The sequence below is a fragment of the Pseudonaja textilis genome, chromosome 3, assembly GCF_049901715.1.
Source record: "Pseudonaja textilis isolate UNSWEBS1 chromosome 3, rPseTex1.2, whole genome shotgun sequence".
Classification (NCBI taxonomy): Eukaryota; Metazoa; Chordata; class Lepidosauria; order Squamata; family Elapidae; genus Pseudonaja; species Pseudonaja textilis.
In genome coordinates, this window is record NC_141992.1 from 112,536,389 (window position 1) to 112,552,569 (window position 16,181).

Here is a 16,181-nt window from a genome sequence, read left to right on the forward strand (position 1 = left end):
TAGAAACAGAATAAAATAAAACAGAATAAAAATATGAAGTGGTAGGCTTATCAATGGGCAATCAAAATGTGTCTAATTTTATGAGCAGCATATAAAACTATTTCAAGAAGATTGAATAGAATTGATTTGTTAACAATCGTACATTAAAAAGATCAAAATTTCCTAGATAATTTACCAAATATGGAGTTATGAGGTATGTCTAGGATCTCATCAATGATACAGTATTACAAGATATGAGCTATAATATCAAGGGTCCTTTGTCTATAGGGCACAGTCCTAGTCTTTACTGTGGGAGGTTTACCAAATCACCTATTACTACCCAACTCTAAATTCAACTCATATTGGCTGATTTTGACTGATATTTACGATGGAGCATCGTAGGGTTTTTTAAATTTATTTAGTTGGCTATGAGGGAATCTAATTAATCCAAACATTATTGCATTATTGTTCTAATTTAAGTTTTTTTATTTAATCCTTTGATTTAAATTCCCACTTAAAGAATAAAATAATTGTTTAAAAAAGTGACTGGTAGAGATTATGTTCTATTTTTGCAACTTTGTTTAACAATTGTATTACTTTTTATTCTTGTTCAGCTTTGCTTCAAACTCTGCTAAAAACAAATTCTACAGGTTTTTAATAAATAATTTGGAGAAAATTGTATTGGATTGTGTCAGTCCCAAAGCCTTTCCTTTGACCTTTTGCACAAAGAGCCAACTTAAGATGCTTTCTCCAGCTCTTCTCATTCACAAGCCTCATGACTGCCCAGATTTCATTACTCTTTATTAAATAATGTATACTTGCAGGGTATAGCATTTAACATAATAATATATACAGAATAACTGGTGATAGTATCCATTAATCTGACATTATTAACAATCTTGGTGTAGAATGAAAGAAAAAAGGGAAAATGTCTCTAGCATTTCAATTCCTTATTAGTAACATGAATATTCAAATGCCATCTGTAGTTGCTGCTTTTATTTCTTCCCTCATTTTAATTTCACAGTATGAATGAGTCCCTTTGCAGTAATAGAGACAAATGCAAAATTTTCCTTTCCTATAAAAATAGTTTGTTGCGTTAAACAATTACACAAGAGGTCATTTAAAATAATAAAGCTTGTTTTAGCAATGATACAATGCCTCGTCTCAGATTAATATTTCAGATAAGTAGATAACAGTCTGTCTGAATGAGGATATGGCTCAAACAAAGGTTTCTGTTGAGCAGAAAAAGGTGAAAGACAGATGGGTTGTTAAACATTGCCAGCATACTTTGCTGGTGCCATTCAGCGGTCATTGCTAACATTAACAAGGGGCATTGTGTGTCTCCTCTTGCTCATTTCTTTGGCTAAACTAAATAAGGGGAAACATACGGTGGACATTTTCTCCTCTGTAAAATGTACCTTCCTCAGGCATTTGGAGTGGATAAATGTTTTCAGTGCAAGCAGTATAGTGGTATTTCTTCATATTTTCTTTGACATATATTCTGTCAGCACTCACCATACATTGCTCTAAAGCAGGGGTGTCAAACTCTTGGCCCGTGGCCCAGATGCGTCACATGCTGGCCATGCCCACCTATTTTAGTGGAGGGGGAAAGTCGCAATATGTCACATGACAATGCAAGTTTGACACCCCTGCTCTAAAACAAAACAAGAGTAAATCAACTGTGACTTTATATGGATTCCTTTTTTGTTTTTCTTCATATGCGCTTCATGACTATGTCAGTGTAGTTGCTGCCTTTGCTCTGAATTAACTTTGTTCCCCTTCCATTATGTCATTAAACAGCCATATCTCAATGGCTTCATTATAATTTCACTGCAACTGGAGAAGGACCATTTTTGAAATTAAAAGATGGAAGCAAATGTTCAGTGCTCTGCATAGCATGTGTGGATGGTAGGTGTGGGGTGAATGTTTTGCACTGACACCTGAACAAATATTCCAGAGGTAACAACTTTAGTAAAATATCAAAGATGGTATGAAAAAAAGAAAAAGATAAACTTGTGATTTATAGGTTTGATTAGAAAAAGTAAATTATAGAACAAGGGAAATTATGATGTTAAGAAGATCAGAATGCATCTATCTAATAAGATATTGCCTTGCTATTTACCTGCTGTACATACCTTATTTTTCACTCCATAAGACACCTTTTTTTTTTTCAAAAAGTGGGTGGAAACATCTGTGCATTGGTGCCAGTCCTTTGGTGAATAGCAGCCAGGCCGCGGGGTGGGGTCCTTTTATGGTGCTGAACCCCATCTCTTCTTTGTCATTACCCGCCTCTTCTGTCTCTTTTCCACAGTGCAGGAGTTAATAGGCATAGCTGGCACATGAGAGGGGCACCTATCTGTGGTCCGCCTGATTTTTTTTTTCTTGTTTTCCTCCTCTAAACCTAGGTGTGTCTTATAGTGCAAAGAATATGGCATATACTATCAAAACAAATCTAGTAGATGTATTCATATACATGTCTACTTAAAACTAAGTACCTCTATCCTTATCAGATTTATTTTTGATATGCCTTTTACTGTGTTGCCACTGATCACTTTGTTGCTGTTTCTTTGTTGCTGTTTCTTTGTTGCTGTTTCTAGCCTTCAGAAATTCTAAAGTATAAATCATACTTTACAAAAAAGTATGGATTATTCAGGAAATCAAATATAGAGATAATATTTGTATGAACTCATATTGCAGTTCCCAATGCAGCCAATTCACATTTATCAGAAGAAACAAGTGTTAGTAGTTAAATGATGAAAATTTAAATATGCATGTATATGTAAGGTCACTATTCATTACCCACAAGCAGATGCTGGTCCTTACAGTCATAGAATGATTCCTTACATCCATAGGTTTCTTTTTCATAAGGAAATTATGAAATTTCATATTTGAAGAAATTAATGGATGTCTTCTCTCTCAAAAAAGGGCTAACTTTTACCTGTTTTGTTGTAGCCAAATAGTTTTCATGTTGAATGGGATGAATAAAAGCAGCAGCATAAATTTTTATTTTGCTGAAAATGTAACATTTTTCCAGTTCAGTCCTCATGAGATCTGTGGTTGCCTAGTACTATCTGGACTGCAAGAAGAACCTGTATTACAAAATCTGCTATTTTAAAATATATACATTTAAACTATCCAGTCTTCAACATAAGATTTCAGAGGACTGGATCTGCTAAGCCAATCATCAATATTATAGGTTTCTGTTTGTAGTATTGCGTAAAAGACCATCCCATTCAGTGAATCTCCATCAATAGTCTAGTTAGAAGGCCACTGCTGAAAATAACTATCTGTTCTGTTGTTATATTCAAATATATATCATAGATCATTCTGTTTAGAGTGGACAATGAATTCTGTTTAATGATTAAAAATAGGTTCTATAACAAAAAATTAGCATGTTTTAGTATTTAGTATCTTTTTAAAATCCACTTTAAAAAAATCCCTAATGGCCTCAGTCTTCCCTAAGGGTTTACAAATAAAAAGACTACATTGCATAAATAAAAAAAAATAACTATAGTTTGAAATTTGAATGTAATTGCTTTAAGTGGTCTTCCGGCACTACTCTTGACACCATCCTATAGATCCACATTTGACATAGGCTAAAGAGGGTCTTTGATGCTGGGATGCTGCCCTGCTACAGTTTTAACAGATATTAAAAACATATTTAGTGATATTGGCACATGAAATCCAAAAATGGCATCGTCAGACTAATTATTTCCACTGTTATATAGTATTGTTGCTTTTATATTTAATTGCATTCATGTGTAAATTTAATTATTTACCATACCCTGGCAATGCCTCACATGACCTGAAGGGTATACATAAATTTGTGTTTTTTTATGTCAATCAAAAGCCACATTAAAAAAAAACTCTCTATGCTACATGATAAATTCCTTTCATTTATAATGTTATCATAGGTGTGAGATCCTGGTTTTGGGGTTATTTTTTTTTGTTTTTTTGGAAAAAAAGATAATTTTCCAAGTCATGATGGAGAGGGAGGAGGAAGGAGGGATGAGGGGAGAAATGATGATTTATTAGGCTCTGGGTGGCTTACAACATCCAATATTCAATTAGAAATATAACTAAGCATAAGAATCCTGACAAAAACAACTCTAACAGTAAAAAATAACATGACAGGATCCACTAACACGTTAACCCATGGCCTAAGAACAGAGCCAGGCCTTTCCAGAACCCCAGAAAAGAAGTTTCTCTCCACATCTGCACGGAGATGCTGTTCCAGAGGGTGTGATAGAATAGAAGATGTCCACTTCTTCAGTCTACAAGATGACAATGTTTAATTGAGGGGACCTGGAGCACACCCCTCATTCTGCTGGGATGTACTGGATCCAGATGCAGATTAACATACTCATGCTGTGTAGTGCTTGTGATTCAAAGGGAAACAATGCCCAGAATTCGCAGCTATATACTCACATGCCATGTCAGCAATATTTCAGCCAGATGGATGTTTTCTAAACTGCAACACTTGCCCAAGGCTTTAAACCACAGAATGTTTTGACTAAAACTATTTTCAAAAGTTTGCTGTTGGATGTATCTTCTGATATTCCATGTTCAGTGAAAAATAGTTTCATCTGTCAATGATGGCTAACCTTTTCGGCACTAAGTGTGCACATGCACATCCCCAAAATGCAATATGCTTGTGTCTCCCACACATGCGCCCCATGTCCCACGCATGCATGCATCCCCATGCATGCACCCCACACTCCCATGCATGCACCCCGCGCATGCGGCCTGCTCCCATATGTGTGGCAGAGACCAGAACACCAACTGGTCAGTGGAAGGCATGCACGTGGGGCACACGTGCCATAGTTCGCCATCACGGGTCTAAGTTGTCATCACCAGCTGCTGCTGCTCACCTTTTCCCCTTTGAAATCCCTTTAAATTAAAAGTGCTGCTATTAAATACATTTGTTTATTCCTATTCTAATAAAATCATTATAGAGCTGGTGATAAAATATTCTAATAAAATCATTATAGAGCCAGTGATTGCAGGAAATACGACTTCAGCAACAGAGTGGTCAATGTCTGGAATACTCTTACCTGACTCTGTGGTTTCTTCCCCAAACCCCCAAAACTTTAACCTTAGACTGTCTACTATTGACCTCACCCCTTTCCTAAGAGGTCTGTAGGGGGCATCCATAAATGCACCAACGTGCCTACTGTCCCTGTCCTATTGTTTCTTTTATTTTTTTATTTTTCTTATATGTATCCATGTATTCATAACTATGTTTTTACTTATACCTATTATCTTGTAAGCAATTGACAAACCAAATAAATAAAAATAAATAAATAAATAAAATGCAATAAAATTTAATATTAACAGAGTTCATAAAATAAGGCAGAGCTTTTGAGAAAATGAATTGTAGAATTCAGCATCCATCAAAAATGTTTTGGAAATGCTTCTGACTTAGCAAAAACACCTTTATGCTAATTAAAACAGCCATATTAGACAAGAAAACTGTGAAGCAGCAGCATTTTCAGCCATGCACAGAAACAGAAAAGACATGGCTGAAGTACTTCTTCCACATTGATTTGAAATATGCCCACGTAGAACTGTACTAGTACTACGGGTAATAAGAATTTAGTAACAAAAGAATTTATTTCCATTGGTTTGCAAAACTGGTTGTGGATATTTGAAGAGGGATCAGAGTCTTTAAATCTATTCTTTAAAGGACAGCTTTATGACCGCTATTCTAGCACCCAGTGGTCAAACCATTATAGTACTTGCACAGAAGACAGGAGAGACAACCTGTGGTTAAGTTATTGGACAAACATTGTGCTTGGGAGCTCTGTTTGTTCTGGTCATAAACAAAAAGCAGGTCACCTTTCATGGGCATTCAAAATTTACTTTTTCAAACACCATTCAGTTGCCACATCAACAATAACAAAAATCATATTGGGCAATGCCAGGTTAAGGAGCCACCTTGGAAGTCATGGCTCCCCATTGTTGCTTTGGAGGCACTTGATTCGCCTTTGAAGTTCTGTAGGCAGACTCCTTGCTTACATTTTACAAAGCCCGAAGGTCATGGTTTAGAGAAGGGACAAATTGTTCAAAAGCAACAGAAAGTCTTTGGCAGGTGGATAGGAAAACACAAGAAAATTAAATTGCAGAATTTATGGCAAAGTGTTTTGCAATGGATATTTTCCACTATCTTCATTTTAAAAAAATTGCATGGAAGAAACAGAACAAAAACTGCTGCCTTTGATATCTGTATTTTTAGATCAGTGCTTCCCAAATTTCCGATCGGTTGGTCTCTTTTTTTCTTGAACTGCAATTGGAGTTATTGTATGCACACTTAGAGTCATATTTATACTTTCTCATGCTGAATATCTGAAAGGAACGTGTAATCACTTTCATTTGAATGCATAATCTGGAAACCTCCCTTATTATGATCCAGGTTACATTGAGAAGTATAATGTTATTCAAGCAAATACAAACACAGCTCTCCTATGGCATTCCTGCAGAATGCACAGAGAATGGGGACAGAAGGGAAACCACGTTAGCTGCACGGAATTTTTCTCTACTTCATTCAACTAAACACAGACACCAATGTATTAAAGATTTATTTGGTATTTGTATTTTGTCCCACATTGTCCCCTAGCAGCAAAAACCTGGCATGCAAACCACAGGTTTCTCTCTTTTAATATTTCCCCAATCAAAAAACAAATGCCAAGTATATTGGGCTGAGAAATAGTGACTGACCTAAAGTTACCCTGTCAATTTCCATGGGTTAGGTTAATGGGAATCTGAACCTGAATATTTCTGATTACAAAACAAATATTGAAACTTTAGAAAGAGTGCAGAGAAGAGCAATAAAGGTGATTATGGGAATGGAGACTAAAACCTAAGAACAGCTGCAGAACTGGGTATGCCTAGTCTAGCAAAGAGAAAACAACTAGGAGTAACGTAACAGTTTTCCAATATGTAAGGAGCTATCTCAGTGAAGAAGGGTTTAACCTATTATCCAAAATACCTGAAAACAGAACAAGAAACAAGGGATGGAAACTTAACAAGGAGAGATCCAACCCAGAACTAAGGAGAAATTTTCTGACAGTGAGAACCATTTTTACTCAGCAGAATGGCTTGCTTCAATTCAGTTTGAAACGTCAAAATAGCTTACTGTTTTTTTTAAAAAAACAAGTGTGTATAATAGCAATAGCACCTAGACTTATAGTTATGTACCGCTTTACAGTGCTTTACAACCCTCTCTAAATGGTTTAGAGTCAGCCTCTTGTCCCCAACAATTTGGGTCCTCATTTTACCCACCTCGGATGGAAAGCTGAATCAACCTTGAGCCTGGTGAGATTTGAACTGCCAGGTTGCAGTCAGCCAGCAGTCAGCAGAAGTAGCCTGCAGTACTGAATTCTAACCACTGTGCCACCGTGGCTCATAATATTAAAGTTAGCCTGATTTTGTGGGAGGGAAATATACATTTACTATTAACCTATTAGGATTTCAGGATAATTTATCAAACAGAAATTCTGCTTACCTGGTTAAATACACTGTGGCTGTGTCCCCATCCATATCCTCTCCACTTTGTAAATGCTGCAGGCCTTTTCTCCTTTTTTTTAAATTTTACTGAATACAGGGAAAAGAATAAATCATACCAACATTAGTGCACTTTTTATGTATGTTGGGGTGGAGTACTCATAGAACAAGGACAACATCACTCAAGGCAGTCCTTCCAAAGGGCTGAGAATCCATTCATGAGAATCATTAGCAGGCACCAGAGTACAGTTCTTCCATCACATTGGAGGCGCCAACCTCCAACTCAAGACCACATAAAATACAACACAATCACAAAGACAAAATAGCAGATTAAAAAATTTGAAAACAGATAAGAGTTTACATGTTTAAAATATCCAGGATATTTTAAAAAGAACAAATTTTACATCAAAAAAATTACAACATTGGGGGACTAAATAGTTCTTCCTCAAATGTTAGCAATTGGCTACAAGGTCATATTTCCTTGGGAGAAAGAGTCAAGGAGCTAAACCTATCAAACCTACAAGGTAGATCAGACCTGGAAACCAATTCCACAAGAGCTGTTGTAATTCTACTTTATTGTTGTAGGGTATAACAACAAATTATTTAAAGCCTGACAGACATTCTCTCCCCACCCTGTGGACCAGACGGGAAATCTTCCTCATTCCTTCAATAGAATACTTTCTCCAAGGCCACTTTTATATTCCTCTACATTTCTTAAAGAGAGTCAGGTTCTACCCCAACATGGGAAGAATCAAAATCACAAGACAGTAGGAATGGCACTTTTGTTTTCCACTTCAGAAACATTCACAGGTTGGAAGTTTTCATCAAACTATGATGTCATGGTGCCCATATGAAAGGAGGAAACTCACATCACAATCACATGATGCTGCTTTCATTATTCCCCTCCTTTGACAGATCCTGTGGGTTTAATTTATTCACTAGGCAATCATTTCCTCCCTCCCTCCCTCCCTCCCAAATATGCCTAATTCACTTATTTCTCAAAATCGTGCAATATGCCCTAAGCACTCCATTCTCTTCTCTTCCTCCCTCTTCCACACCTTTCCCAGTGGTGGGATTCAAACATTTTTACTACCGGTTCTGTGGGCGTGGCTTGGTGGGCCAGACAAGGGAAGGATATTGTAAAATCTCCAGTCAGAGGTGATATTTGCTGATTCTCCGAACTACTCAAAATTTCCGCTACCGGTTCTCCTGAACTGGTCAGAACCTGCTGAATACCACCTCTGACCTGTCCACACCAACTTTTACAACCGTTTATCTGTCTTGTTCTCCAACTTGTTTCCATTCCCATTCTCTCCTTCACTTTCTTTGTGCATGTCCTTCTCTTCCCATACTTTCTCATATTCCCATGGTTCGCTTCCATCCAGCTTTTATTCTATGATATATTGTCTCTCTTCACGAACAATTCATTTTCTTTCCCTTGTCAACAAGGAGGGTTTTTATTTCTTCTGATCTTGAGTCTTGTAGGAAGATCTGGAAAGAGGCAGAAAATGGTTGAGACTTGGAGAATAGCTTGGGGAAGCTTAGTCTCTGAGGGCATGGCTCCAAGCATTGTCCATGTCATTCATCTTAAGAGAGAGAGCAGGATTAATAGAGCAATGCAGCCTTCCCTAACCTGGTGCCCTCTGCATAAATTGGACTTTGGCTTTTATAATTTCCTCAGAATCACACAAATGAGGACGAGTAGTTCATTTGATATTTGTTGCTGATGATGGCCTTCCACAGAATATTGTTTTTGATTTAAAAGATTGTCATGCTCAGTTTCTCTCACTTCCTCCCTCATACGCATACTGGTATGCAGCTGCCTAAAAAGGGTGGGAATCAAATTTTCAATTGAGCATGGGGCACAGTTGCCTTTTAATAGGGTAGCTGTTAGGTGACTGCCAAACCTATACCACCCCCCAACTCCCACACACATACCTATGCATCTGGGTCTTCTATATAGCTCCTATTCACATTTCCTGCTTTGGGTGAGCTAAGCATTTCCAGCAGTGTTATAAATGAGCATCCCAAGTCAGCCTTGAGATCTCCATGCATTGTTGTGCAGATCTGTAACTGGATCCAGGCTGAAGTGTTTTTCAAAACACTTTTAGGGACACTTCTTTTCCCCCAGAAGGCTCTGTCTTGGTGGTGACAGCATGGAGCTCACCAAAGCAGGGGATAACTGGAGATAAACAGGTGCTTTCTTCTTTTTAGAGGCACGTGAGGTCAGTTCTTAGGATTCAGCTGAGACAATAGGAGCCCTTTTGCCTTTCAGCCTTTCCTCCTGACCACCCAGTAGAAGAAAAAATCCCTGAGGTTAGGGCAATTTCACTCTGGAAAAAAAAAAAACCTGTGTAAACTTTGTATTTCCTATGAGGTTGATTCTTTACTGACATGTTCAACATGATCACAACAAACCATTCTGTGATGCTGGCTTTCCCCCCTCCCCCTTTCAATAACATATTTTCACATTAGGTAATTGCTCCATCTCATTTAAACTAATATTTTGACAAGAGTAGTTTTTAGACCAAAAAAAAGCATGGTTTTAAAATTTTAAATTTAAACAAAAGAAATGATACATGCACAGAAACATACACTTTTGGAACTGAAGCAGAAACTTGATACTTTTGTTTATGCTATAAGTGTACTATCTTGCAATATATATAGCTGCAAAAACTTTAAAAAGTTTTAAGATCAGTGATTCAGAAGCATTTAAATGACTTTTTCAAAGTACGCTTACAGTAAGCATTAACACAAATCTTTCCGGAATTCATTTAATTAAAGGCAGTAGCAAAAATGTGCATTTTGCACAATGGATCTTCATTTACATTAATATTCCTCCATCCCAAATAGGATGCTCAGGCCCTATTTTTTTATTAGCTTTTATTGTTACTCATCAAAATGTGTACTGCATGTGACTGCATTTCCTGTGAATGATGTTCAGGCTTTCATTGTGCCCTTGTTTTAACTTTTAATGTCAATAGTCCTTAATTTATAAATAAAGAAATAAAGCTTTGCATTAACAACATTACCATGGGTATTTAATGCTTGTAATTTTTAATAGCGATACAAGGGCTCATATAATTAAACAATTAAAAGGTAAAATATATATACCACTCTAAAGTGATTATTAAGTAAGTACTTGTGTAAGGTAAGGTAGATACTTTACTTATTGCTGGTGTGCTGCATGTTTCAGAAGGAATCAACATTTATGTGAACAAATATACTTGGTTTTCAATACATTAAAAAAATTACAAATGTCCCATAGCAAACTATGTGTATTATTTTATCATATTCACAACATATTGATATACTGTGAACTCCAGAATGAATCAGGTAATATAATAGTTATTCTTTATTAGTGAATATTGGCTTTTATACATTGTCATATTTGATGCTATCATTTTTTGCATATTTGAATCATTATACCTGTGTGTTCTATCCCACAGGTATAATGATTCAAAAATACAAAAAATGCCCTTCCAGCACTGAAAAATGACTGAGCAGAAGGTAAACTATCAGAGAATAACATGACTATAGTATATTTTCTCTGACAAGGATTTTATTTCATTATCATCAAGTATTTTAAAAAGTAACTGCAGCATATCCATAAAACATATTGCTTTTATATAGTCTTATTTTGCCTATCCAAACCCGAAAGCTTTAAATCCTCAATGCTAAATATATTTATTTGGCTGTAAACACCATTGAACAAAATGCAATTTATTTCTGAATAAACATGCAATGAAGATTTGATATAACTCCAAGAAAGCAAAATCTATGTGAATACAAGGGGGGAGATTGTACAGTACTAAGCTATTAAAACCAGTTGAACCTAAAGAGTAGAACATTCTTTAAGTGATTTCAGTCCGGCTTCTTCCATTGTGTTGAGAAAGGGGACTGTTCATCAAAATAGCAGATTCCTGGTGGAGTGTTTAAAATTTCAACAGAATTTGGCTTGATATCTGGGAATGGGATGTGGAAATATTAAATCTATTTTTCAAAAAAATGTGCCTGAAACCTTGACAGCAAATAAATACAGTAAACATGAATGGGGGCTTTAGTGAATAAACCCACACCCCAAGATAGCTGGAATTGCTGCAGCTGTGTTCTTATCTGGCTGGAGGAAGAACTACCACAACAAAGGCGGCTAAGAAGCCCTGGCTGATGCATGGGAAAGCCATTGGCCAGCAATTGTGGCTGCCCTTCTGCTGAGCAAATAGTTCAAACTGTTCATTCCCATCTTCTATTCTCTCCCCGGTACATTGTTTGTGTCCTTGCATTTCATTCTGCAAGGAAGATTGCTCTCTGGGCCTATAAGCAAACAGTCCAGAAAAAGAGCCAACTAGCCTTCTCTTTTCCCTGGAGAACTAGCATTTTTACTTCCAGCTCCAAGCTGTCAACATGCTAGAGAGTTAATGTCAGTATCATGAATTAATTGCTTTAAGCTGGAGCAGTGAAAATGTGCACCAAATGTCCAGAATATGTTTATCAATAATGTTTCCTCTTTTTATTCTTTTTCCCCTACCCCTCCTTTTCTTTTCGCCCACCCTGCTGCTTTTTTCTGCTCAAACTGCCAGCCTAACTATAGGGTACACTGGCTAAATATAAAGCACTTAAAGTGAATTCTGAGCAGTTCACAAGGTATCATCAAACAAAAACAGAAACACTGACATGTTCCGGGCTCGGAATTGTCCGTCATCATTTCAGAAATTCCACATTATAGCCTTAACTGTAGGAACAAGGTGATGAATGAGCAAGTTAAGAAAAAGCAAGATTATATTTACTCATACATATCTTTGCAAAATTAACTTTGCAAATGGTGTGGGAATAACAAAGGAAAAAGAGGATATGACTGGTAAATGGATTTATGTTTAAACATGCTATATTTTAAAGTGCTCCCTGGTGTGAATGGCCCTCTTTAAGAGAATGAAATAATAAACCAATTTATATACCAATAGAGAGCTGAGATCCTGAGTGCCGTTGTGTAAATTTTCCCCCTTGACTTTTCATTATCTACCTGTGCAAAATCAATCTATATGTATGGGATCAACATAAAATTGGAGAGATAAAAGGAAAAATAAAATGTGCTTTGCATATCTTGGAGATAACAGGCACAGTTTCTTATTCTCTACTGGTTTCCAAGACTGTGCATTTTATTTTAATTTATTTTTTTATTATGTATCTATCAGGTTATAAAAGAAAAAAAAGATAGGGCGATATGGTCCCTGTTTACTTTTTTGCTGGAAATATTGATTCTGTTAAATGAATTGTGGTTAATTAGTAACCAAGGAAATATCAGCTTAATTTTGCCTGTCATTTGTTTTATTGTAAAACATATGAAGTGTGCTGCATTTGGGCTTTGCAAGAAAGGTCTATAAAATACAAACTATAGATATCAAATATACTTACTCATCCAATTAAGAAAAGAAAAAGGGAGATTGTCACTGAAAATATATAATCACACTTAACATTGTTGGATATTGCTTTCTATTGCAGACAGAGTGCCTGGCAATGAAACAAATAAGAGGGTAGAAAAACATTGCACTGTTTCCATCCTTGGCCCCAAAGTGCTTTTTTCAAGGGGCAACTTTCTTGGAGTTGAATCTGTGTTGTCTACATCTCAAACTGAAGTGCAAGAGGTTCCTGTAGTCTGCAATTTTTCTGGACAAACAGACAAACCCCCAAGTGGCCTCAACAACTCTCTAAAAGAATGCAAATGACCAGCTGTCTGTAAGGAATATAAATCCTTCTATTCCCCACCATCTACTTAGAGCTGAAGAAGATTCTTGGATGAGAAGCAAAATGTCTTTGAAGAAAAACAAGCAAGTCCAGTTGCCTCTTGAAAAAAGGGCCAACTCTCTGTGACAACTATGACCTGGATGACCAAGAATCTTCATAGACATTTAGCTATGCACTTTGGGATGAATACCTTTAAATGGTGGAGTAAGAATGGATTTCCCAAAAAATTGCAGATTACAAGAACCACTTTCACTTCAGTTTGATATGCAGACAACACATCCCCAACAGCCTATGACTGTGTTCAAAAGTGAAGAAATACAGGGCAGAAAACATCCTGCAGAAAGCACAGCTCCACAACATAGCCCTTTTAGCAGTTCCAAGAAGGCTCCACACCCATTTGCACTACTCAGGTGACCCTAAGGACACAGACAAACCTCCAAGTGGCCTCAACGACTCTCTAAAAAGAATGCATTCCCCACCATCTAGTTAGAGCTGAAGAAACTTCTTGGATGAAAAGCGGAATGTCTTCAAAGAAAAACAAGGAAGTCCAGTTGCCTCTTGAAAAAAGCACCTTTGGACAGCCATGACCTGGATGACTGAGAATCTCCATAGACACTTCCATCCTTGGCCACTTTCAAATGTTTAGACATGTTTCCATGCAGTGTAAACAGAAGGAAATGAGATTGTTTCACTTAAACAGGTTCATCACCCAGGGGTGGGATTCAAATGTTTTAAAAAAATTTAGCTGGTGGGCATGGCTTGATGGTCACGTGACTGGGTGGACGTGGCTTGGTGGTCATGTTATTGGCTGGGCATGGCCAACTCAATATCACTCACATCGAGGCACCCATCTCCTCACCTGGCATCTCATGACTGTGGGGATGCTGCAATAGTCGTCAGTGTGAAAAATGGTCATAGGTCACTTTTTTCAGTGCCATTGTAACTTTGAATGGTCACTCCACACAAGCAAAGTACCAGCAAAGGAGGAAAAAAAACTCCTGAGAAGTTCCAGTCCTGCCAAGAATGTAATAAGGGTTAATGGAGAGACAGTTTCTGTAAGCAACACCAGAATGTTTTCTTCCTGCCTTCCTTACAGGGTTAGGCCTGTAATTTCTTCTAACAACTGGTTCTCCAGACTGCTTAGAATGTTAACAACCGGTTCTACTGAATAGGTGCTAACTGGTAGAATCCCACCTGTCATCACCTTACAATGGCAGTGTTTACTGGGTTGAGTATTAAAAGACAAGCCCAAGACAGAGTTCTGTCCTTACACAGCACACCATTCCATAAGTTCTGTTCAGCCTCAGAGCCATCGGAAGCCCAATGGTAAACATATTATTTGTAAAAATCAAATAATCTTTCTCAGACATTGCTATCTGCCTCTTTCTTAATAAAATAAAGTTGCCTTGATGTGACTCAATTATTCTGTTTCTATAAATGCCTATTCACACATATCACGTCCCATTGATATGGGACTTTTTTTCTCAGAATATGATCCCACACTAGCTATTGACCCAGGTAAAAATCACAAGTGTGAATAACAGTTACCCTTTGGGTTGTGTTCATTTTTTAAATTTACTCATATAAAAATACGTAGATACAGTGATGTGGGTCCTTCCCATTTCTTTATGCCAAATACTATTTAGCTGCGGAAAATGAAATCCAAGATACATAGGCTGAACCTTTTCAGCTTGTTGTAGATTTCAGCTTTAATGCTATTCTCTTCTTTTTGTCATTCTAGAGTCAGTTTATGCTTTTGTTCCCAACAAAGCAAAACTTGTCTTTTTCCAGCTATGATGGAAGGACTGAGGGAAGGCATCTCCTTCTCGTGAAGATTTCTGGAGTACTTTAATGTAATGGCCTCTACAAGCTCTGTGAAGAATAACAGAATAAGACCACAAAGGGGCCTTGGGGATCTTCTAGTCCCACCCCCTGCTCAAGCAAGAGACCCTCTGTCATTTCAGACAAATGATTGTCCAATTTCTTCTTAAAACATCCAGTGATGGAGCACCACAACTTCTGAAGGCAAGCTGTTCTTCTGATCAATAATTGTTCTCACTGTCAGGAAATTCTGGGTTAGCTCTCTTCTTGATTAGTTTCCCTCCAGTGCTTCTTGTTCTGTCTGCAGCTGTTTTGGAGAAGGCTGACCCCCTCTTCTTTGTGGCAGCCCCTTAAATACTGGAACACTGCTATTATGTCACCCCTAAATTAGACATACCCAATTCCTGCAACCATTTTTCATATGTTTTTAGCCCCCGGTCCTCTGATCATTTTTGTTGCTCTTCTCTGCACTTTTTCCAGAGTCTCAACATCTTTTTATATTATGGTGGCCAAAACTGGATACAATATTCCAAGTGTGGTCTTACCAACGCATTATAAAGCAGTACTAATACTTCATGTGATCTTGAGTCTATCCCTCTGCTAGTGCAGCCTAGGACTGCATGGGATTTTTTGGCAGGTGCCAGCACCATGCTGACTCATATTTAAGTCATTGTCCACTAGGACTTCAGGATTCTTCTCACAGTTACTCCTATTGAGCCAGGCACAGTTCTATTCTATATCGGTGCATTTGGTTGTTCTTGCCTAAATGCAGAACCTTACTTTTCTCACCATTGAATTTCATTTTATTAAATAGAGCCCAGCATTCAAATCGGTTGTGATCCATCTGGATCTTAAGTCTATCTTCCAGGGTGTCATTTGCAAATTTGATGAATTCCCTTTCTATCCACTCATCTAAATCACTAATAAAGATGTTGAAGAGACCGCAGCCTACAACAGAGCCTTGGAATATTGCACGACATACTTCTATCCATGTAGATACAGTTCCTTTAAAGGACTACATGTTGAACGTGATTGGTCAGCCAATTATAAATCCATCAGAGGGTGACGCTGTCTAACCCACATTTTCCTCTTATCAAGTAGTAGGCTGTGGTCTACTTTATCAAATGCCTTACTAA

The 16,181-nt window shown here is 37.3% G+C and overlaps 1 long non-coding RNA gene across 1 annotated transcript in view; it reads right to left on the reverse strand.

Moving 5' to 3' along the window:
- Window positions 1-5,287: 5,287 nt before the first annotated feature.
- The window catches only part of LOC148126290 (uncharacterized), a 38,270-nt gene continuing 27,376 nt past the window's right edge, over window positions 5,288-16,181 (reverse strand). The window contains exons 6-9 of the long non-coding RNA XR_015743061.1: window positions 14,084-14,238; window positions 9,421-9,815; window positions 7,484-8,973; window positions 5,288-6,324 (exon numbers count right to left, since the gene is read on the reverse strand). This is a non-coding gene — a long non-coding RNA (uncharacterized LOC148126290). The remainder of the gene's footprint in view (window positions 6,325-7,483; window positions 8,974-9,420; window positions 9,816-14,083; window positions 14,239-16,181) is intronic.